Source organism: Dipodomys merriami, unplaced genomic scaffold (genome assembly GCF_024711535.1).
Source record: "Dipodomys merriami isolate MVZ:Mamm:240054 unplaced genomic scaffold, mDipMer1.0.p SCAF_12, whole genome shotgun sequence".
Taxonomy (NCBI): domain Eukaryota; kingdom Metazoa; phylum Chordata; class Mammalia; order Rodentia; family Heteromyidae; genus Dipodomys; species Dipodomys merriami.
In genome coordinates this window covers 19,992,944-20,017,267 of record NW_027202493.1, presented here as the reverse complement: position 1 = coordinate 20,017,267, position 24,324 = coordinate 19,992,944, and the positions used below count along the sequence as shown (strand labels likewise).

The following is a 24,324-nucleotide window of genomic DNA, read 5'->3' as shown; positions in this document are numbered from 1 at the left end:
AATGTCCACCAAAGGCCATGGTGTAATGGCCTAGTCCTTAGCCTGAAGGTGCATTTGGTTGATAGTAGAACCTTTAGGATATAATATTTAGTGGGAGGTCTTAAAATCATTGGGGACGTATTCTTGAAAGCAATTGGGACATGGTAGGCCCTTTCTCCTGTCTTTTCTCTTCTCTCTCTTTCTCTTTCCTTGGCTATGAATTGATTGATTTTGCTGTATCAAATGCTTCTAGCATGATGTGCTTCCTCAGGACTAAAAGCAATGGGCCAACTAGGTATGGACTGAGAACCTCCAGAATTGTGAGCCAAAATAAAGTTTTATCTTAAATTTTTAATGATAATTGCTCTTTTTTTGCAAGGAATAGCTGAATGTCATTCCTTAGTTGCTACAAAAATTTTGACATAGACTTTTGTACATTGAAGGATACAAATCCTTCACTCTGATACAGAAATCAGAAGACTTAGTCAAAAAATTGCAAAGTTAATACTCTTGTGGGGGTGTCTGGCTCATCTTTCTCTGAGAAGAGACAGATAATGTAGAATATAAATTCATAATTATTTACCCTTATCAATAGCTGTAGGGCTTGTTTTAATGGCAGATGTGTCCTCATTTATTTAGGTTTTAGATGGATCAGTAGTAAGGGAATATAACTCTCTGGTGTATTATCCTATTTTGTGTCTATATTAAGCCACACTTAAATATATGTTTGAATAAATGTATAACTAATGAGCATTAACGAGAAAAATAAGATTATTAGTATTTCCAGTCCAGTGGAAACAAAAGCCAGCCTGGAGGTGGAATAAAGACACTGAGCCCAGTTCTTAACTCATATAATCCTTTAGAGGCCTAAACTCATTAAATAGTTTTGCTTTAATAACCTTGGTATGTTTTCCTATGGAGCAAATTCTCATATTGAATAGTTGCAGGAAAGCGTTGGAGGCAGAAAGTTCACGACTCATGAAAATCTTTTGATGTTTTACTTAAGAGCATCGAGTCTTGGAAACTTTCTTAAAATGTTCCTTTAGAGCATGGTTTGTTAAGACCATGAATGTAGATATGTTGCTCTCTATTTAGCCTAGGAAAAGTATTTTAAAGGAAAAAAAATGTAGTAAAGTATGTTTGGAAACAAGCAACTCCAAACACATATGTTTGTATTTTAAATAGCTTTGTGTCTTTTTTTTTATCTAACCTTTTGTGAAAATGAAAACTCAATATATTGAGATGGGACTTCAGGGTCAATCCGAATTCAGAATAAAGATGACCTGGACACCTGTACAAAAGCAGAAGCTCATCTGCATTGCCGATCGGAAAGAGGCCCGAAACAGGCTGCAGTTCCCCCAACTAGGGACTACCTGCTTCTCTGTGCCTGGCAGCCCAAGTTCACAGCACTGCTCCATGGGGATGAACTGGTTAGGACTGAAGGCAGCAAAACTTCCCGTTGAGGCTTACAGGAAACATGGCATCCTTCATGGATCATTCAATCTCCCTCACAACTGTTTCTACTTTCCATTAGAGAGAAAGGCGGCTACACAGGATACATAAATGTGCACATGGAGCTGGGTTCCAATACACCTTCGTCCATGAGTGCTGAAATGTGAATTTGATAGAATTTTCTTCTGTCACAAAGTATTGTTCTTTTAATCTTTTAAATCTTAAGATATAAAAAAATCTTTACAGTGCAAGTTATACAAAAACAGGTAACAGGCGATGGGTCCCTGGGTTATATTTTCCCAATTTCCGGGATACATAGATTTAAAAAGTTATTCTATTTTGATTTGTCATTGTAGTTTAGCTTGTTAGCTTTAACTTTAGATTTCATGCTACAGTTGCATTTGAGTATTGTGCATTACTTGAGAACTTGTCTTTTCCTTTCTCCATTCATTCAAGGACTCGGAGAAGTTGAACTATCCTCTATCTTTCTCTTCTAATTCCCTCTTCCGTTCTTCTCCTTGATGATTTGAACAGAGAGGACCTGTCAAAACAAGACCAAATTGTTTTGTTATTATTATTTTTATTAGCAAACAGGTTTGAACTCAGTGCCTATGCATACTAGGTAAGAGCTCTACTAAGTAAGAAATAATTCCAGTCATTTTTGTTTAGTTTATTTTTTAGGCAAGTTTTGTGTTCTTTTGCCTCAGATGCTCTTGAGCTACAATCTTCCTAATTCCATCTTCTGAATAGCTAGAATTATAGGTGTGTGTAAGCAGGCTTGCCTTATTTTTGGAGGTAAGATCTCTGTAGGTTTTTCCTGGGCTGTATTTGAACTACAGTTGTCCCATCTCTGCTTCCTATGGAACTGGGATTATAGGTGCCCCTATAATCCTATGGCTAGGCCCCCATCAAGACATTTTTAAAACACACATTTTTAAAACAATTGGCTAGAATATTTGGACACTTATGCTTTCGAAGAAATGTAAGAATTACTGATTTCTCACAGATTATTTGTGAAAATTTATTTAGATAAATTACCACTAATTTTTATAAAATGAAATATTGCCATTAAATTCATATGTGGAAGTCCTACACTCCAATGAAACATTTAAAGACAGGATTTCTAAAGAAGCAAGCATGTTACAAGAGATGACACTAGGAAAGCAGGGAAGACAGCAGACTTCTCTCTGCACTCACAGGAGAAAGGCTGCAGATGGAAGGAAGCCACCTGTAGGCCAGAAAGAAGCCCTCACCAGAAAGCAGATCTTCAGACAAATGGACCACGGGACTTACCAGTCTCTGGTACTGTGAGAAAGTAGTTTCTACTGACCAATCACAAGTCCATTTTAGGAGGCTGAGAAGACTAAAAAGCTACACCATTGGTGGGAATATAGTTTTCAAGTGAGTTATTTTTTAACTTAGTTTTTGTGCTATTCTTAAGCTTGTCAGTCAGCGAAAACACTTTTGTACATATTCTTTCTAAAAATTAAAAAGAAAATTATTTAAGACACATTTTTAGCTTAGCTTTAAATTTCAAAATGAACTTTATTTAGGGACAAATTAGAAATATTAATTTTAACAGTCTAGTGTCTGTCTGATTGCCAGAGTTAAGCACTTCTAAGAAGACAGAATTTCCTGAATTCCAAGTTTCCTTTCAAATATAAAAGACCATATAGAAAGTCAAGTTTTGGTCTATGGCAGACATGATACAGGATATTATATAAGGAGAGTTTTGCATGACAGAGGAAAGAAAAGAAATTTTCCTGGGGTGATAAGTAGCTCGGTAGACTTACTGAATTTGGGTACAGGTTGTGGTGGTACCTGGATCACCAAAATATGCCTAGTAGTCATAACATTGCCCTAGTTGGGGGTATAGAGTAGAATAAGGAGAAAAATATGGGGATGGCAACACAAGGAAACGTGTTCTGAGGGCCTTGTCTTTCAGAATCACCTGCAGCTCCTAGGGTTAGAAGGTATTCTAGGTAGAGGGGGAATCAAAGCCCAACTCTCCTTTGAGTATTGGGTACCGAGACAGCCTGAAAGGAAGATGAAACTCAGCCAGATCAGATATCTCCAGAAAACCAGTGAACATTGTGTTCTAAATATCTAAATGTCCTTTCTAGTATGTATGTCATTTTATTGGTCTTTTGACCACAGGTTCCAATAATAATAATGATAATAATAATTAATAATAATATAATAATGAGAAGAAGTACATTTAGATAAAAGTTTAAAGTTTTCATTGTTGTAATATTAAATTTGTGGAAAGATTTACCTCAAGGAATCCTAATTTTAAACCAGAAACTACTAACTTGAAGCAACATAGCAAGAATAGGACTATTTCAACATTAGCAGAAGCTAAACTATATGGAACTATTGTAAATTGAATTCAATTATGGAAAAATTAAAATTTCACATCTGCATAGTTGAATTGTAGCTAAAACACAGAATCAGCTGCAGTTATTGGTTAATACAATAAAATAAAACTGAAAGATTTTTGCCAATATTTATCTTAACCACTTCATCAAACAAGCCTAGTAAAGTTATAAACTGACATTATTTATAATACAGAAGTGTTCAGTGAGTTTTCTGTTGAATGAATACTTCTATACTCATTGGAAATTGGTAATTCACATATCTTATGAAGCAGAACATTTGCTTAAATGTAATGTTATACTTTGCAAGAACTCTAATAACAGAGATTTATTTTTAGGAAATGTAGAAAAATTTAACCCTTGTAATGAATCACAACAGAGCTACAATCCAAAGTTGGCTACTTGATACTCCTTGATAATCCTGAAGACCCTTATTTGTAATCTTTGCTCTTCTTTTTTTCTTGTACTATCTTTGTCTGTCTCTTTGAGTTCCTCCACCCATTGGAATAATGAAGATTAAGCCTCTTCAGTGCTTTCAATTTTAAAATATTTTTGCTCCATGAAAAAGTGCTGTGGGGAAAAGACAAGACATGCATACATTTGCATGTGAGTAATCACATGCCACTCACTGATTTTGCTTTTCCTCCTGGTTAGGGAAATACAAGGTGAAGTGGCAAAGCCAGAGGACTTGGTAGGACTGCCCAAGAACACACCATAAATGTAAGAATGAATACAGGGGAAAGCTGTGCAGATATAATGGGCCATGTCACAGAGGAGTTACATCTGTAAACAGTAATGTGGGAATACTTGGGGAGGGGAGGGAGAGGGGAGAGCTGTGGAGGGAGAATAGAGAAGGGTAGAATTCACAAGATGAAAAAAAATCGCAAGGATACTTGAGATATTTTTAAATCCTAAACTTAAGAGGAGAGTTTGGCGCTGGTGTCTCATGCCTGTAATCCTAGATACACAGGAAGCTGAAATCCAAGAATCATAGTTTGAAGCCAAGCCCAGGCAGGAAAATCCAACAGATTCTTGTCTGCAATTAACTACCAAAAACCAGAAGTGGAGCTCTGGTTTAAGTGGTAGAACGCTAGCCTTGAGCAATAAAACTTAGGGACTTTGCCCAGGCCCTGAGTTCAAACCCAGGATTGGCATGTTGTATGCACGCGTGTGTGTGTGTGTGTGTGTGTGTGTGTATGTGTATGTGTGTGTGTGTGTGTGTGTGTGTGTTGGATAAAAATGAAAATACATTATGTGAAGTTAGCAAAACTTTTATAAAATAATAATAATAATAATGTAATGAGCCTTCTTAATAATGAGTTATAATTAAATAGCAAGCCCTGTGTCATGCATGGTAGAAATACTTTTTATTTTTAAATCTATACTAGAATTGTCTGGGTGTTAGAAGTAAAGAAGATTAGTGTAACAAATACTGTCCATGTAAACTATTTGTCAAGTTTCATGTATGCCTGTAATGGCATCTCATTTCACACCTGTGGGAAAGCTAACTAATGAGTAAGTAGGTACAACAATGTAACATAAGGTACATATTATCTTGGGAAATCATCTAAAACATTGAAACAAAAGGGTTTGTGGACACCCAACAAGCCTCTTAGAAATCCTGATGAGCAGCAATACTACTATGTGGATCAGCTGACCCTTACCGTAAGAAAATGCCTGAGAAAATCAACTTAAAAGGAGAAAAAAATCTTGCCTGACTCACAGGAACCTCTGTCCTGATGCTAGGAACAGTTTGCTTTGCTAACAATCTTACCTTCTCTTTTACTTCTAGTATTCTGTTGTGGAGACTGAAGTTGCTAATTATAAACCCTAAAATTCTTGAGAATTCAGGTGACTTTTTTTTTTTTTTCTGTTTAGATGGTGTCTCATAAATTTTCTTTCCCAGGGCTTTTCTAGAAACTTGATCTTCTAGATCTCAGTTTCCAGGATGACAAGCTTTTAGCTTTTACCACCACACTAAACTGTTGATTGAGATAGGATGTCGGAAATTTTTGCTTGGTATGGCCTAGAACCTTGATTTCTGCTTCTGGAGTAGTTAAGATTAACCTGCTTTTCTTTGTTTGTTTGTAGTGCTTTGGATTGGTCCCAGGTCCTAATGCAAGCTAGGCAAGTGCCTAACCACTGAACTCTGGAGACGTTTTTCTTGTAAGTATATTGTGTGGGCCCATGACACTGTACAGTTCAACACATAAACCAAGAACTAGATTAATTATCTGCTAAAGCAGCCCAGCCCAGCCTCATTAGAAAGACAAGTGCAATGTGAATTCATTGAGGAGGACAAAAAAAGTAAATGAAGATGGCACAGTACTTTTACTCTTGTGAATTCCATTCAAGGGTCGCTTTCTCTCTCTCTCTCAACTTCCCCTCAGAAGTATTTCCTAGCCTTCTACTTTAGGCCTAAATGTAGGCGATTGAGGTTTATAAAGCCTTTGAGGAAATATTTGACTGAATCTTTGTTAAATAGTGTGATCACCTGACTTCTATGTAGTCATGAACTGAGAAGCTTAGGTAAAACACTAAGATAAAAGGAAAATGTCAGCTGGGATCTAGTCGTTCACCCCTGTAATCCTAGATACTCAGGAGGCTGAGATCTGAAGAACACAGTTCTAAGCCAACCAGATTCCTCTCTCCAATTAACCACTAGAAAAAAAGGAAAATGTCCCTTTTTACATTGGTTTTTGTATATGCCTCCATGGCATCCAGCTTTTATTGTTCATAGTCATTATCAAAGTGATAATTTTACATTTTTGGCAGTCATCTTTGGCACTATTTGCCTCTTTTATGAGCATTACAAGCTGAGTCCCTTTATGATTATGCTCTCAAAGTCTTACACAATGTCTAGCGTGAGGCATTTTTAAATTTGTAACTAGATAAACTAATGACAAATTAGACATTGAGGTGACATCATATCTTTCACCACTCCCTTTACGGAAGAATTTTTATGGACTATATATATGTGTCAATACTTTGTGAACTAAAATGGAATCATCCTTTAGCTTATCAATTGTATGACAATTTTCAATGGCATTTTTCCTCTTCTGGTCAGATTTGAGAAATAAATTAAATTATATTTATCCATCAGGAAAAAATAATGATTTCTTCATACTCAGTCACTGAAGTTAGGAAAACTTAAAAATAAATAAAAATCCCAACACCAGTTGACTCCTTTCCAGCTTTTCAGGGGCATGGATGAAATTGACAAATAAACAATCAACTACAATAAAATGTGACCTTTTAAGATAAATCTGTGTAGTGTTTGTGAGGTAACATCTTTTTTGAAGTCTGTGATCCACCAGGTCTTTTTGCCAACATTATTTTTTATTTGATTTTCCACAACTGTTCTATGAGTTATGTTTTATTATTCTCTTCTTTTTTCCTCAATTAAGGTAACTCAGGGTTGGTGAATTCAAACCTTTGAAAAATTAATATATTGTTTAGGCTTTACTCTATGTGATTTAAGCAAACCCACTTTTCTTAGTTCACCACTAAGAACTATAGTTGTAACTCCATGCTTAATGAGAAACGGGTTAAGATATGTAAGGGAGAATAGTAATATCAACAATGGTAGCTTTATTATATTTATTCAGCAGCTCTGCTCTGCCAAGCATTATGTTAGCTTGTCTTACAAAAATAGATTGATTTCTCTTAAAATGACACTGATATCATGATCATTCATATATATGGAAATTGTGGCTTGTATTTAAGTAATTCAGTCATATAAGCAGAGTTATGATTTGAAATAAATTATGGTGATTTAAAATTTATATTCTTAGCAATTTACAAAAATGACTCTTCTAGGATATTTTTTTCTCCTTTGACATTAACATGGGCCAGAATATGTCCTGTTTCATGACATAAAGACAATAAGCTTCAAGAACTTCAAATCATTCTGCATTTTAGTGTTGACATTTGAAAACTCTTTTTTTTTTTTTTTTGGCTCCATATGAGGCTTCTGAGTTTCAGTGTCCCCTAAAGGTATGTTTTCTATCGTATTCATTTTCATACTTCAGACAATAGTGACCATGACTCAACTAGTGTGGATAAACCCAACTGCTCCCTATGCGAAGTTAGGGAACATTGGTTACTATGAATACTGTAGGCAAGCACTTCCAAGGCCTCTTGTGTTCCTATTTCTTCCACCAAAATTCATTCATCCATGAACCAATCTGCTCCTAAATTTGTAAACAGCTGTCCAGCAATAAACTCACTACAATGAATAATATTTTTGAGCAGTGTCATGCCATTTCACAAATGCTTTTATTGTCATTCTCCTCATCACATGGCACTTAGGAGCTGTTAAGGCCATGAAAAAGGAAAATAACTCTCTTTATCAATGTAAACACGGTGTCTTACAATTCAAGGTTCCCATCAACCTTTTTAGCTCTTCAATCGTCTATTTGTCTTTCTAATTTACAGTGTGTGTCTCTTGAGCACTAATCACATATTCTTCATGCCTGGTACAGTGCCAGAGTAATCAGTACTAAACAAATAATTAATCTTCATCATGAGAGCTCACAGAGGTAGATTCACAATTATTGAAGGGCACCTTGACATTCCAAAGCTGGCTTTGCACATGGCCTGTATATGTGTGGCAGAAAAATGAGGGGATTGACATTCAGTCTGGCCATTACCAGGAACATGAGACACAGAGCAGGCTAGTCTAAAATATAAGCTTATTAAAGTATAACATATACATATAAATTAACTGTGCAAAGGGCTTAGAAGGAAATATTTAGCTTCTCCAAGCTCATTTCCTTTGCTTATATAGTAAGGATACTACATACTAAATAATGACTTCTGGGATTGTGTGTGTGTGTGTGTGTGTGTGTGTGTGTGTGTGTGTGTGTGTGTGTGTGAGTGAGTGTGTGCCAGTTCTGGGGCTTGAACTCAGGGCCTGGTTGCTGTCCCAGAGCTTTTTTGTTCAAAGTTAGTGCTCTACCACTTGAGCCACAGCTCTACTTCTGGATTTTTGATGTTTAATTTGAGATAGTCTCATGAACTTTCCTGCCCAAGCTGCTTTTGAACTGGGATCCTCAGTTCTCAGCCTCCTGACTAGCCTGGGTATTAGTTATGAACCTCTGATGCCCAGGTCTTTTGAGATTTTTTATTATTAATATATATAAATTATCTGACACACAGTAACTTCTCAAGAGAAGTTAATTTATTTTCTCCTCTTTGCCTTTGTTTCAATGCTGTTTCATTCAAATAGCTATTAAGTTTATATGTATTTCCATATTATTTAAACTAAACCTTCATAGACCAGACTAGAGCAAGGTCTCTGTTGTCATAAATAAGGAAGTGATAGGATTAAAGTGGTTGTTAGTCTAGCTTACTCATCTTTGCAATAATAATAATAACACTAACAGTAATTAATAACAATAGTAACTTTACCTTACTAACAATAATTAATAATAATAATAACTTTACTTTATCCTTGTACTTTGTAGTTAGCCTACTACATTCCTGAAGTCATCTTTGGTTAAGAGTCTCAAATATCCCTGTTGATTTTCAACAGAGATATGAGGAATGTTAGAACCAGTTATGGATATATGGATAATCTTTCTCCTTGGAAGAGCACAACAGAGAGAAGGAAAGATTTTTAAACTTTATATACTTAGTTCTTGATTTCTGACAAAATTTGAGAATGACTGTCAGAGTAGCCATTACTACTGAAAATGATTCTCAGTAGGCTACTAGTGTTAAACAGGAGAAGGAAAAGGGAGGAGTAATGTTATAGGAGGTCATAGATAAAGAATTTCCCATGTATTGTTTTCAAAATTTCCTTACAAGATAGAATATTCCAAGGCAGTTGGTACTTCAGTTCCATGCAACTCACTGTGCCTGCTGTGTCTGACACATAAAATCTAATCTAAAAATCACTGAAGGAGCGGACCTAAGAGAAAAATTTCTGGGGAGGGTAGAAAGAATAGGTATAGACTGACAATGGATAACTTATTCATCTAGGGCCCATATGAAGACATGGAGAATCTAAAATAAAGAGAACAGAAGTCACACCTAGGAATAAGGGTGAAAGGGGTGACATTGACCAAGATGTATTATATTCATAAACTTACCTGTTATACAACTACATAAAATAATAATAAAAAATATGGGCAAAGAAGTTAAACTTCACTACCTTGTAATATTACCCAGTTCACCCTTGATAATGATTTAAGATCACAGGATCAGAAGTAAGAATATCTTTGGTAAATCCAACACAACTATTTGTGAAGTGTCTTATGTAATACATTTAATCTAAGAGTACATTTTCCTAAGTGTTAAGTGGAGTTAATAAGTCTTAGTCTGTTTCACAACAGGAGACAGGAGAAATTTTTTAAAAGTCAGTAGCATTATTTAAATACCAGCCATTATTACATATGTTCTAGAGGTTAATATCAGACAATATTACAGTTAATATCAGAGAAATATTAATGCAATAATAGGATCTGAAATCACATGAATAGTTATGGCATTTTTCCTCTTTATCCTCTCATATAGAAGAAATGATTAAGGATTGTTTTAGGTTTGTCTTTTATTCAGGTATTTATTCCTGTGTATTTGATCATCTTAGAGCCAAAAGATAAATAAGATTCTAGTGAAACCTTAATTATTTTGTATATCAAAAATTATTATCAGTAAAACTTTTTTAATAAAGATTGATTTCTTAGCATTCTCAGAGGGAGAAGAGCAGGGTAAATGTCTTTGGCTCCTTCATCAATGAAGCATGACTCTTTTAGGATTTTTTTGGCTTTAATCAATGTTTTTCATACTCAACAGAGACCCTTCGATCTGTTTATAACAATTCACTATGAAATCTGATGCTGGTAGTTCTCTCCTGTAATCCAAGCTAGTCAGGAGGCTGAGATCTATGGATCCTGGTTCAAAGGCAGCCTGTGCAGAAAAATAGAAGAGACTTTTATCTCAAAATAACCATAAAAAGCCAGAAGTACTAGGTGGTTCAAATGGTGGAGTGCCAACTTTGAGGGAAAAGGCAAGAACTCGGCTCTGACATTGAGCCACAGCACTATCATACACACACACACACACACACACACACACACACACACACACACACACACAGTGAAAACTAAATTGTCATAGCTACAGTATGAAGGAAAAAGTCAGGTGGAAGAGTATTATTAGTATGAGTATGAACTTCCTAGATTTTCAATTCAGCACATTATCATTTCTTGCTAGACATTTACCATGCTACAAAGATGTTATCCTTAGTCAACAATAATGTTTGCTTTATAAAAGTGGCTGCCAGATAAACATATATACAATACCCAGGGTACCAAAATCAAATACAGTGACAACAGGAAAAAATACATAAAAGAAAAAAGAAATCACAAGGGAAGGGGAACAACAAAATGGTGAGAAAACGGACAAAGGGTGAACCAATGCAGCAATCATACTCAGAAGATAATATGCTAGAAATGCACTGAAAAACTGGGGCAGGGGAAGTGGGAGAAAAATTAGGGAGGGGGTAACAAGTTCAAAAAGAAATGTAATCACTGCCTTGTGTATGCAACTGTAACTCCCCTGTACATTACCTTGACAATAAAATTAAATTCAAGAAAAAAAAGTGGCTGCCATTCTAACTGTGCTAAGTCATTAAATAACTTCTGTCAAGATCAGTTCTACCAGTAATCCAGGAGAGGAGTCAAGAATCTGCCATGTTATCTACAAATTCAACGCAATACCTATCAAAATTCCACCCTCATTCTTCAAGGAAATAGAGGAGGCAATCCAAAAATTCATATGGAACAATAAAAGACCCCGAATAGCAAAAACGCGCCTCAACGGAAAGAACGCTGCTGGAGGAATATCAATACCAAATTTCAAACTCTACTATAAAGCCATAGTAATCAAAACAGCTTGGTATTGGCATAAGAACAGACCTCAGGACCAATGGAATAGAATTGAAAACCCAGAAATGAACCTACAGACCTATAGCCATCTAATCTTCGATAAGGAAGCTAAAACAATAGAATGGAAGAAAGACAGCCTCTTCAGTAAATGGTGCTGGCAAAATTGGTTAACTACATGTAGAAAACTAAAGCTAGATCCTTATATATCACCCTGCACCAGAATCAACTCCAAATGGATCAAAGACCTTGAAGTCAAAGCAGACACTCTGAAAACATTACAGGATGGAATAGGAGAAACCTTAGGTCTCCTTGGCTCAGGCCGAAATTTTCTGAATAGAGACCCGGAAGCACAACAAATCAAAGAAAGGTTGGACAAATGGGATTGCATACGGTTGTAGAGCTTCTGCAGGGCAAATGACATAGCTAGCAAGATCAATAGAAAGCCCACCGATTGGGAGAAGATCTTTACTAGCCATACAACGGATAAGGGTCTCATATCTAAAATATACTTGGAACTCAAAAAATTAAACCACCCAACAACAAATCCTCAAAGAAACAACTGCCCAATAAATAAGTGGGCGAAAGACTTAAAGAGAAGCTTCTCTGAAGAAGAAAGAAGGATGGCCAATAGACACATGAAGAAATGTTCAACATCCCTAGCCATAAAAGAAATGCAAATCAAAACAACATTGAGATATCACCTCACTCCAGTTAGAACAGCAAAAATCAAGAACTCTAACAACAACAGATGCTGGAGGGGATGTGGACAGAAAGGAACCTTACTTCATTGTTGGTGGGAATGTAAACTTGTCCAACCACTTTGGAAAGCAGTATGGAGGTTCCTCAAAAGACTTCACATAGATCTCCCCTATGATCCAGCAATCCCACTTTTGGGCATTTACCCAAATGTTTACAAACAAGACCACACTAAAGCTACCAGCACAACTATGTTTATTGCAGCATTATTTACCATAGCTAAGATATGGAACCAACCCAGATGCCCCTCAGTAGATGAATGGATCAAGAAAATGTGGTATATATACACAATGGAATTCTATGCCTCCACCAGAAAGAATGACATTTCCCCATTTGTTAGGAAATGGAAAGGCTTGGAAAAAATTATATTAAGTGAAGTAAGCCAGGTCCAAAGAAGCATAGGTCCCATGGTTTCCCTTATTTGCAATATCTAGTATAGGTATGAGTCAAGCAGAAAAGGTCAGATAATGTGATGTTAGGAAAATGAACCCTTAAATATGTATTTTAATGTTTTCGTTTCTTTCATGCATATGTTTCTAACGCATTTATAAGATTATTTCTTTGTTGCTTTGTATGTCCCTCCCCCACAGTGTAACCCCCGCTTTCACTATATTTGATGTCAGTATAACATGTGGAGGAGATGGGGGCAAACAAGTCGTTTAAGGATTCAGGTGGACCTGTTGCATCAATGAGAAGTAGAAGTACAAAATGTCATGTCAAAACCAGCTTTACAATGTCGGTGGGGGTGGGGTGGGGGGTATAATTGGGTGGGGGGAGGGGGGAGGCTGGGAAGGGAGGTGAAGGGTAAACAAAGGAGGAGGCTGCAATGCTTGGTAAGAAATGTATGCATTATCCTGCCCATGTAATTGTAGCCCCTCTGTACAGTATGTTCTCAAATAAAATAAAATAATATTAAAAAAAAAAGAATCTGCCATGTTGATAATATCAACAGAAATGAGCAGAGATAGTAAGAAGAAACCTGTGTAACACAGAGTATAGAGGATGCAGAGAAAGAAAGCACAAATGAAACTCAACGGGATGGTAAGAACAAACATTGACCATTTTATTTGGCAATTCAGAACCCACTGGTAACTGAAGTCAGATAATTTTGTCATTCTTCCACTAATGGTCTAGAACTCAAAATCTGTTTTCTCTAATTAAGTAAATTAAGTAAGTAAATTAAGTAATAGAAGTAATAGATTTCTCATGGATAGAGGAGCAGATAAGGATACTAGGCCAAATTGTGACATACTGTATATTTTAGGAACCAAACCTTATTTTTTTAATCCTTCACATAATACAATAGCATTTCAGCTCCTTTACAATCTCTTTCCCTATCTGCTCTTTATTATCAAAACCTCTTCTAAAAAATGAACTGCAGTAGTCATATATTTTGAGATCAACATTATGGATAAGTGTTAAAGTGTTAACGCCCTTGTTATGTTTTTGTTTATTGTTTGTTTTGTATTTCTTTAGGAGGAGAGATATAAATATATTTCACATTAGAATTCCATTCATTAGTACTATTGTTGAAGTCAATCTGTACTGCTAAGAGTGTACTGATTGAGACAGGAAATTGTGTAGTAGTTCAGAATGTGAACTCTGAATTTGCCTTTGGGCATCTTAAATTTCCTTGAGGCTGTTTTTATGAGGTAGAAAGGGGGAGTCATAATAATTTACCTTAGACATATTTACAGAGGTTTCTAAAAGAACTTTTCTTTTCACACGAGACATTGTTCAATGTACTGTATGACCATCATTATTATTCTCCAGCTCATTTTGGCTTTAAGTATGAAATTGTAATGTGGATATTCACCATTCTTTAGTTTCTGAGTCAATTTGGGATGAGGCAGTTTCAGACAGAATATGCCTGAGGGGAAATCTCTGCAACAAGCCATTTCTTCATGCAAGCTCTGAGTTTGCTGTCTGGAGAATAGAATCTGACCCCTTACTCTACCTTTCTTCTGAGGTTTGCCTATTCAGAGTCATGCATATGTACGTGAGATGGCTCCATTTCATTTCTGGCTGAGCAACTACTCAACAGGCTCTAAGGAAGCCTTTGGGGACAAAGCTGCTTTGAGCACTGGGTTTCTTCAGGAAGCACAACAGAGAATTGTTGCTTCATCTTCACTCCCTTAAATCTAAGGTGCTGGACTGAGGATGTCAATTGTGATCTAATTTTTCTCCTTTAGCCTCTTCAGAGAAACTAGAAAACAATGGAGGAGCATGCAGACTTCCAGAGCAGACTTTACTGGAAGGTTCACCAGTTCACCTGTGCTATAGAACCACGAGGGGCACTTTAAAAAATATTTATTGTAAAGATACTATACAGAGGGGTTACAGTTACATGAGTAAGGTAATGAGTACATTTCCTCTTGAGCACTGTTACCCTTTCCTTTGTTTTTCCCCTACTATCCCTTCCCTCCCCACTTCCTCAACTCCTCCCCCCTCACCCCCCCCCCCCGCCCCAAGATGTAAAGTTCATTTTCAACATAGTGTCTTGTACATCTCATTGTTTCAGTGGGTCAACCTGTATCCTAGTTTCAGCATTTTGTTATTTCCCTTCCCCTCCCCAAATTAGAAAAATGTGTATTCAAGATGCAGAGCAAGTTGATATTTGCTAGGAAATCGTCCATTTCTTCCAGATTCTCAAACTTATTAGCATAAAGGTTTGAGAAGTATTCCCTTATAATGTTCTGAATCTTGGTTGTTTCTCTGGTGATGTTTGCATTCTTATCTCTGAGTTTGTTTATTTGGGTGTGTTCTCTTCTTTTTCTGATAAGATTTGCCAAGAGTCTGTCAATTTTGTTAATTTTTTAGAAGAACCATCTCTTTGTTTTGTGGGTTCTTTCTATGTTTTTTTTTTATTCTAATTCATTCAATTCTGATTTAAGTTTAATTATTTGTTTCCATCTACTGGATTGGGGTTTAGCTTGCTGCTCTTTTTCAGATTGTTGGTTTCAGATCTCTCCAATTTATTGATGTAAGAACTCAGAGCTATAAACTTGTTTCTGAATACTGCCTTTGCTGTGTCCCAGAGGAGCTGGTAATTTGAGTGCTCATTTTTGTTGAATATCATGAACATTGGATTTGCTTTCTAATGTCTTCCATGACCCACTGGTGGTTCAACAATGTGTTGTTCAGCCTCCATGTGTTACAGGACTTTCTTTGGTGGCTTTTAGTGTTGAGTTCTAGTTTTATTCCCTTGTGGTCTGAGAGAATGTAGGGCATAATTTCAATGTTTCTGATTTTGGACAAGTTTGCTTTGTGACCTTAAATGTGGTCTATTTTGGAAAATGTTCCATATGCTGCTGAGAAGAACGTGTATTCTGATGCTGCTGGGTGAAATATTCAGTAGATGTCTGTTAAATCTAGTCTATGCAGCTGTTTAGAACTGCAGTATCTCTGTTGAGTTTTTGCCGAGTTGATCTATCTAGTGGGGATAGTGGTGTGTTAAAGTCCCCTACAATTAATGTCTTTGGATCTATGTGAGATTTGAGGGAAAGTAGTGTTTCTTGGATAAATTTCTGTGCTCCATTGTTTGGTGAATAGATATTTAGAATTGTAATATCCTCCTGAAGGAGAGATCCCTTAATTAATATGTTGTGACCTTCTTTATCTCTCCTCACTAATTTTAATTTGAAGCCTATTAGGATTGCAACTCTTGCCTGTTTATGGGGGCCATTTGCCTGGTAGATTTTATTCCAGTCTTTCACTTTCAGAATCTGTTTGTTTTTTTAATTTAATTTAATTTTATTTGTGAACATACTGTACAGAGGAGTTCAGAATCTGTTTTTATGGGCAAGGTGTGACTCTTAAAGGCAGCAGATAGAAGGATCTTGCATTTTAATCCAACTAGACAGTCTGTGTTGCTTAATTGAAGAGATAAGTCCATTAATATTGAGAGTTAGGAATGAGAGCTTTTTAGTAGTTCCGGCCATGTTATCCACCTTCTTGGGGGCTGTAACAACTGGGTTCTTCCTATCGTTCTTGGATTCTCAGTTTGGGTGTGGTTTCTTGGTCTTTATGATGAGTGTGTTTGTGGGGAGGGAGTAGTTCCTAGGGGTGGCCAGTAAACAAGGGAATCTTCATGTCAAAATACAGGATAGAGAACAGAGAAAGATTGTCACATTTTAGCTATAATCAGGGGAAAAGTGAGAGAGCTTCTAAAGGCTGAAAAGGAAAACTTTAAGATAGTACTGGTTTTTATTTCATGGTAATATTTGCTTTCATTTATATACATTCCTGATCAAACAATATAATTACTTAGGGACACAGAAAAGATACTAATATTTTGCTAGTAGAAAACACTAATAAGAGTGCAAATATGACATATTCACTGACTAATTCCCTTTTAATTCACCCTACCACCATATCAGGTTTACTTAAAAAAAAAGCAAAAAGGAATTATTTTTATTTTAGCAACTAGCATCCAGGCAAGTATATTTTTAGGAGGATCATGGTTTGATGTAAATATGGGAGAAAACTGTTCAAGAGAACTTATATTAAATGATAAAAAGCTAGGTATGGTACAATATTCTATCTAGGAATGAAGCAAAAATAGGAGAATAACAATGTTGGCTGTCCCTACTCTAACTGCAAGGTAGTAATTAAGAAACATCCTGCAGGATGCCGGTGGCTTACTTTTGTAATCTTAGCTACTCAAGAAGCTGAGATCTGAAGATCATTGTTCAAAGCCAGCCCAGTCAGGAAAGTCCATGAAACTCCTATCTCCAATAAACCACCAGAAAACCAGAAATGGCCCTGTGGCTCAAGTGGTAGAGCACTAGCCTTGAGCTAAAGAGCTTAGGAACAGCACCCAGGCCCCAGAATTCAATCCCCATGACTGACAAAAAACAAAAACAAAACAAAACAACAATAAAAAACCAGCTAAAGCAAAAACTGGCTACAGGTATGGCTCAAGCAGAAGAGCACTTCCCTAACAAGAAAGAGATCCTGAGTTCAAACCCCAGTATCTTTCCTAAAAGACATATGGCATTAATAAAACAGATAATTCCTCCAATATTTACTAGCAGAGAATATTTTTTAATCAAGTAATCAAGTAAAGAATAATTGCATCCACATGTTACAAGGCCATACAGAAGGTGCTTGCTAATGTTTATAGAATCAGAAGAGGACTTTTCAGGTTTGAAGTCCTCATCAGATTTAAAGCAGAGTTACATGGAAAATGGGAATGTATTTTTATTTGTTTACATGGTACAAGACACTGTATTAAACATTGCAATAGACAGTTATAAATATGATCATTTTTGTATTTATATAGCTTAGGATTTAGTAAGGATGATAATATCCAAATGTATTGGGTGCTTGTTATGTGCTAGATATTACTATGAGTACCTTACTTGAATTAATTCCTTTAGCTTTCCTAACAGTTTTATGAAGTAGTTGTTATTTAGCAGGCATAGGTGAGGAAACAGAATGTAAAATAACTTACATACATCTCTCCACTGGCAGGAGACAGATTGGAGATATGAATGTAAGTCATCTGTTCCCAAAGCCTGCATTCCCAAGAACTATTGTATTGCAGATAAAGATCAGCATTTGCAAATGAGTGTCATGCAAGATATTAAAACTTTTTATAAGACCATCCTATATAGCTTTTATTATTATAAACTCAGCAGAATACTTCAGCCTTAGTGTGGTCTTAGCTTTTCCTTTAGGCCTCTCATTCTGATAGACTTATAAAGATGGTAATGGATTCAATATCTTCCCTTAAAGTATGGAAGTTCTTTTTGATTCTACATATGTAGAAGTGAGAACTAAATAATAAATATATATGTAAATGTATATTGGGTCATATGCATATATACACGAACATGCTAACTAAAGTATCTTATATGCTGGAGAGGACTCCAATGTGGTAGCCCCTTTGAACAACTAACATGCAGTTTAACAAAATGAGTTTTAGGAAGCTGGAATATATGTTGTTGGTGGGGCAGGAGTGAGACCAAGGGGATGGATGGAGAAAGGTTGGGCAAGTACAACCATAATATTCAATGTGCGCATATGAAAATGAAACTTGGTAAATTGAGAGGACGGGTGGGATTGGGAGCAATAAGGGAGACTGATGGATCACGATGCATTGTATTCACAAACTGATAGACTGAATGAAACATCTTTACTTGAGGTGAAACACAACTACATAAGGATAATAAAAATAATGAATGAAAAGAAAGAAGACCATGATCTATAGATATCTACTATGTAATCTACAAATAGGATGACTTACAAAGTAAATTGGGATTCTCTCTTTCCCTCTCTTTCTCTTTTTCTTCCTGCAATGATCCCTATCAGGATTCTTCTGCCTCACACTATTTTCAGAAAGCAGGTGTGAGTCTGTAGTAGAGCTTGAACATTACTGGCTGCCTTTTCAAAACAAAAAAAACAAAAACAAAAAAGAATTATCTACAGTTGAATGCTTCAGGGTAATTACAAGTCTGCCTCTGTAGAGATCCACTTATTATAGATTCTGTATTGTTGAAATTAGGCAGATTTACATCATAAAGACTCAACAATCTACTAAGAGAATATTCTAATACAACTTTCAATTATGTTGACATGTTTCCCAATCGCTGTCCTTTAAAAAATCATGCAGCTGAGAATTCAGGTTATTCGGTGAAATCTAATATCAACTAACCAAAAGATTTGATGCTCTATATCAAATAAAAACTAATTTAACTAAACTCTGCCACACATTAATATTTGGCAATTACATTTAATGGAAGCACTGTGAATATGTTAATTGCTCTCATTAAAAAGTTGACTTCCTTAATTACTTTCTAAGCAAATATTCTTTATTGAACTATTTAATTATTTTTGATACTGAAATTCAATAGGTAATGGACATGTCAATTTACATTAAGTACTTATTTGTGATCCTTTAAATTTTTAGTTAAAAATGGCTTTTATTAAATACTTCTTTAAATTTGTTTTGCTCTGTATTTTTAAAATACATTTACAAAATCAAGCATTGAGTATAACTTCAAAAGACTACTGATTTGAACAATGCCATAAATTATGAGGGGGAAAATAATATCTCTCATTTTTTGTTCTGTAATAATCAAGGCTTCTGAAGGCATTGATTTCAGTTATCTAAAGAAAATAATCTCTCTTCTTTCATCAACATTGACTGCTATACAAATATCCCTGGTTTTAATTTTTCTAAGCACAAGTTCATGGAGAAGAAAGGCAGAAAAACCAGATAGGGTCAGAACAAAAATAAGAGAGCTACAGTGAGCTCCTTTGTGTGTGTGTGTGTGTGCAAATGGGTATTTGTGTATGACTATTGATAGTCATATTTATTGCAGAGTAATTGCCTCTGGTAAGCAACTTCAAAGCAGTGCATTAACCTTCTCTTGTCATCCTTCTCCTTCACTAGACATTTTCTGGTTTAATTATTCATGCTGAGGAAAAATTAATGCTGAATATGCAAGCTATTCATTGCTGTATCCTTTTGTAGTATGAGAACTTGTTTTTGAGAAACAATGAAGCCATATTTTGAGACGCCGAATTGGGAGTCTTTATTGGAAAGCTGGTCACTGCAGGTGGACTCCTGTATCAAAGACCTGCAGCACAGAATCAAGCTTGCACAAAACTTTCAAAGACAAAAAACACATCTTTGGGGTGGAGATCCAAGCCCAACAAAAGCTGACCATGTAGGGAATACTCAAGGGCCAGCAAAACAAACCAAATAGGGAAATATTCAAGGGCTAGCATTCTCTGTGGTAAAGCTTTCCTGGGGTTAAATAACCTGACATCTTCAATTAAAGAATGGCCTATCTTACCTCTAGGCTTTCTGGAGCTGGATGAAAAAACCCTTCCAACCAGCAAGGCACCAGAATGGCTGTGAGAACAAGGTGCTCTTACTTAGACCCAGCCTCCTTATTTCACTCCCCACTGCTTTTATGTAAATAAAATCAAATAATTGATTTCTTATTGAATGTTGTATGGAAGAGTGTTCTGTTACAACATTTGGGGGCTCCAGTGAGGCCCCAGTGCTAAAGAGGTGCTTGGCTCCATATGACTGATACCCATACAGTCAGGGCACTTTCAGCTTTTAAGCTATGTTTACCTAGCCAGGATTCCTTTCCCAGGTCAGGCTGGGTAAGGTTTACAAATCTATGTGCCACACTTAATTTTCTTCTTTGAGCAAATTTCATTATTTTTGGTAAATAATATTTTTATAATTGGAAATTTTGGATCAGAACCATGTCTCATTTTTGTTATAGATGGATGCTTAGTTCCTAGTTTTATTTCCTTTTTTTACACTTTAATAGATTTCCATGAGCTTAAAAAGTTCCTACCGTGCCAAGTGTGGATTTTGGGTGTGTGTCAATTCCACTAGGAAATCAGTCTTGCTTTAAATGTTATTTCTATACCATATACTCCACCCATCTGCACGTATTCCCTTCTCTTCTCTGGGAGGAGCCAAAACCACAGAATAGGGATTCAAATGTACTTTGTAAAATTCTACTTACCTCTTTCTTATAACGTGGTTATTTATTTATATTTCTCATACCAGGTTCTTTCCTCATCTCTTAAGTCAGAATCAATATTGGTTAATAATGCTTGGCCATTAGCATTAATTGCTCTCTACTCTATATGAGATATATTTCCCAGATTAGCAAATTTCTTGCTCACTTATAAGGCAACATTTGAACAGTGAATGAGTTGGATCAGGTTGGAGTAGATTACTACTGGCTCTTAATTTTTCTGCCTATAAAATGTTGAGAAATGTTTTTGTAAAGAAGCCAAGTGTCAAAAAAAAAAAGAAGCCAAGTGTCACATCTTGAAGCTGTATATGACTGACTTGTGCAACTTACTTCACTAACTCCAAATGCAGATATGTAAGTTAACTCTATTTTGTCTTATTTAAAGCACATTGCATTTACAAGACTGCAACTCAACTAACGACTAAACTCAATTAATAGCTAGGCACAGTGGCACATGACTGTCATTCCAAGAGACATGAGACTATTATGCCAGGTCATCACACACATCAAACAAAAGAGTGTCTTGAAAATAACTAATATAAAAACTGCTAACAGAATGGTTGAAGTGATAGAGTGATTTGCATAGCAAAAATGAGCTCCTGAGTTCAATTCCTGATAGTACCAAAAAATTTTTAAAAAGAAAAATATTAGAGCAAAAATAGCATATAATCAAGCTCAATCAAATTTCGGTTGATACCCATATTTGTCCATTTTCTGTTGTTTTAATTTTAAAACTTTAGTATTTATAAAGAATAAACTTTATTAACAGTTTCGGAGGTTCAGACTCCAGTCGGGGCAGCCTTATCTCTCTGATCTCTCAGGAGACCCATTTTGGCTGCATCCAAGTTCATGGGGTGTCTTTGCTTTATGACATCCTACTTTCTTTTTTCTTTTTATTTTTTTGGGGGGAGGGCTTGAACTCTGGGCCTGGGTGCTGGCCCTCAGCTCTTCAGCTCAAGATTAGTGCTCTACCCCTTGAGCCACAGTGCCACTTCCAGTTTTCTGGTGCTTTCTTAGAGGTAAGAGTCTCACAGACTTTCCTGCCTGGGCTGGCTTTGAACAGTGATTCTCAGATCCTGAAAACTATCTGGGTTCCCAAGAGAACTACATTAATTTCCTCTAAGTGTAAGGTTTCCAGGGTCCTAATTACTCCACAGAAAGTGCCACTTCTTAAAAGTCCATCATACTACCTCAACAGGAGCAGTTTATAATGTATAAACCTCTGAAGAACAAAGCACTAACAAACCATAGCAGCAATTTTGATGCATATATTCTCACTTCACCTTTTCTTAAAATAAGCTATCAGGTAGTAAACAAAGATAAAAGATACAGCTGAGAAAATCTCCATCACTCTTTCTCTAGCAACTGCTTGAATATAGGATACATTTCAGACTCATTTCACTTCCATAATCCTTCTCACACACTCTTTTAATGATAGGCAATGATAAAAGTCAGAAGATACAGAAATTCTTTAGACCTTTGAATAACTTACAAGTGATATTGTCAATATTTTGGGGGGGGCAGTACTGGGATCAAATTAATGTCTTTGAACACACAAGTACTCCTTCACTGGGAACTACATTCCCAGCAATGTTGTCAATTATTTATCAAAGAAGGCTAAACAATGAGTTGATCTTGTATATTAATTATCTTCTTGGAATAGTGAGATACCTATAAGACATTTTACTTGGCCTTATAAATAAGAACTGAAAGAAAACTCTTCATATTTGTTGTAATTTTTTAAAAAATAGATAGGACTTTATTAAATACCTTTCATAGGACCTGTCTCTGAAGAGTCAATAAAAAAAAGCTACAGTCACCTATTTCAAATCATTTGCTTTGAATATCAGTCAATGGCCATCAAAGTTCTGAACAGTTAGGGCTGAGAAATGTCCCTTTAGTTGGTGGACTATCCATATCAACCAGAGTCTATTTGAATGATATTTCTAAGTGGCTTCCATTATAATGCAGGCACCAGAAAAGTATGGGGAATTTTACATTCATGCAGAAAACACTGAGAAAAAAGATCTTCCTGTATAATGGAAATGATAACCTTGAAATCCTTGAGCACTCATCTTTGAGAAAAGCTGAAAGACTCAAATCTTATAATATGGTGAGGTCTGAAACTCAGCATCATAGAGTAGTTTAATTTTTTTTTTAACTTCTAACAAAACACTATTTAGATGGTCACTTCAAATTTAGTCATCCTCACTTTGTATTGAAATTCATGCATTCAGCAAATGCCTATAAACACATTTTAAATATAAATAATTTGAAGGCATACCTCTTTACATAAGCATACTTTCTAATAGTATTGAAAGTTTGTATCCTATTGCACGGTTAGACCCCACTTCAGTTGCAAAATACATGTCAAATTGAAAGGTGTGAAATTATTTTTTTAAGCTGCTACTGTAAATTATATACCAGAAATATAAGGTCACTTTTCTTAGTCATAGAAAATATTCTGGTAACAAGTTAACTTTTTGAACGAACATTTTTAGAGGGCACATGGGAATTAACTGTCATACTGCAGCGGGATTTAGGAAGCCAAAAATACGGATACATTCCTTGAATATTCAGCTAATTCCAATAGCGGGAAGGGAAATACAGAGGAAAACTGGCTGCTGATGGAGTCAGACTTGAGTGCTTTCTCTTTTAATTTAATTTTTATTTAACCTTGAGAAATATTTAGTGTACTGAAAATTTTCTTCCTTATCAGTAATGTGAAGATAATAATACATATCATAAAAGAGTGTCATACACAAGGGTAAGTAGGACCTTCTTCTTCTCTTGACTTCATCCCTAGAGAAGTATTCATTAATAATGAAAAGAGTGGCGGACTTAGACTGGATAACATTTATCAGTTACAAACTCTGTATTAAAATATGTATATAGAGATGTGCCTTCCTATAATTTCTTCATCTGCTATTTGTATTCAGTATGGCAGAAGGTTGCTTTTACCTTGACAAGAACTTATACTCGTTGTCATCTTTGGGCTCAAAAGTCTCCTCATTAGTTAGAAAAATACCCCTTCAAGTGAATCTGCATATTTGGATTGCTCATTTTAGTTAAACATGATTATATTTAAAGACTTTAGGATAAGAGATTAAGGTGAGGTGAGTCATTTGTTTCAGAACAATTTGTCAAAAGAAAATCTCTGTCTTTCAATACATTAGGCACTTTTTGGTTCCTTTCACATAAATATAACTTGACATTGCAGAAAGCAGTGACTATAGATTAGAGCAAGATTCTGCTTTGCAAGAATTCCCTGAATAATGCTATTATTATTGTATCAATTAAAATACCTTTTTGTTAATACCAATATATATGATGGATATATTTCTAGTATTCATTTTT

The 24,324-nt window shown here is 35.7% G+C and overlaps 1 long non-coding RNA gene across 1 annotated transcript in view; it reads left to right on the top strand.

Moving 5' to 3' along the window:
- Positions 1-24,324, top strand: part of LOC138823029 (uncharacterized) — a 93,918-nt gene that overhangs the window by 4,763 nt on the left and 64,831 nt on the right. The window contains exon 2 of the long non-coding RNA XR_011370717.1: positions 5,898-5,972. This is a non-coding gene — a long non-coding RNA (uncharacterized lncRNA). The remainder of the gene's footprint in view (positions 1-5,897; positions 5,973-24,324) is intronic.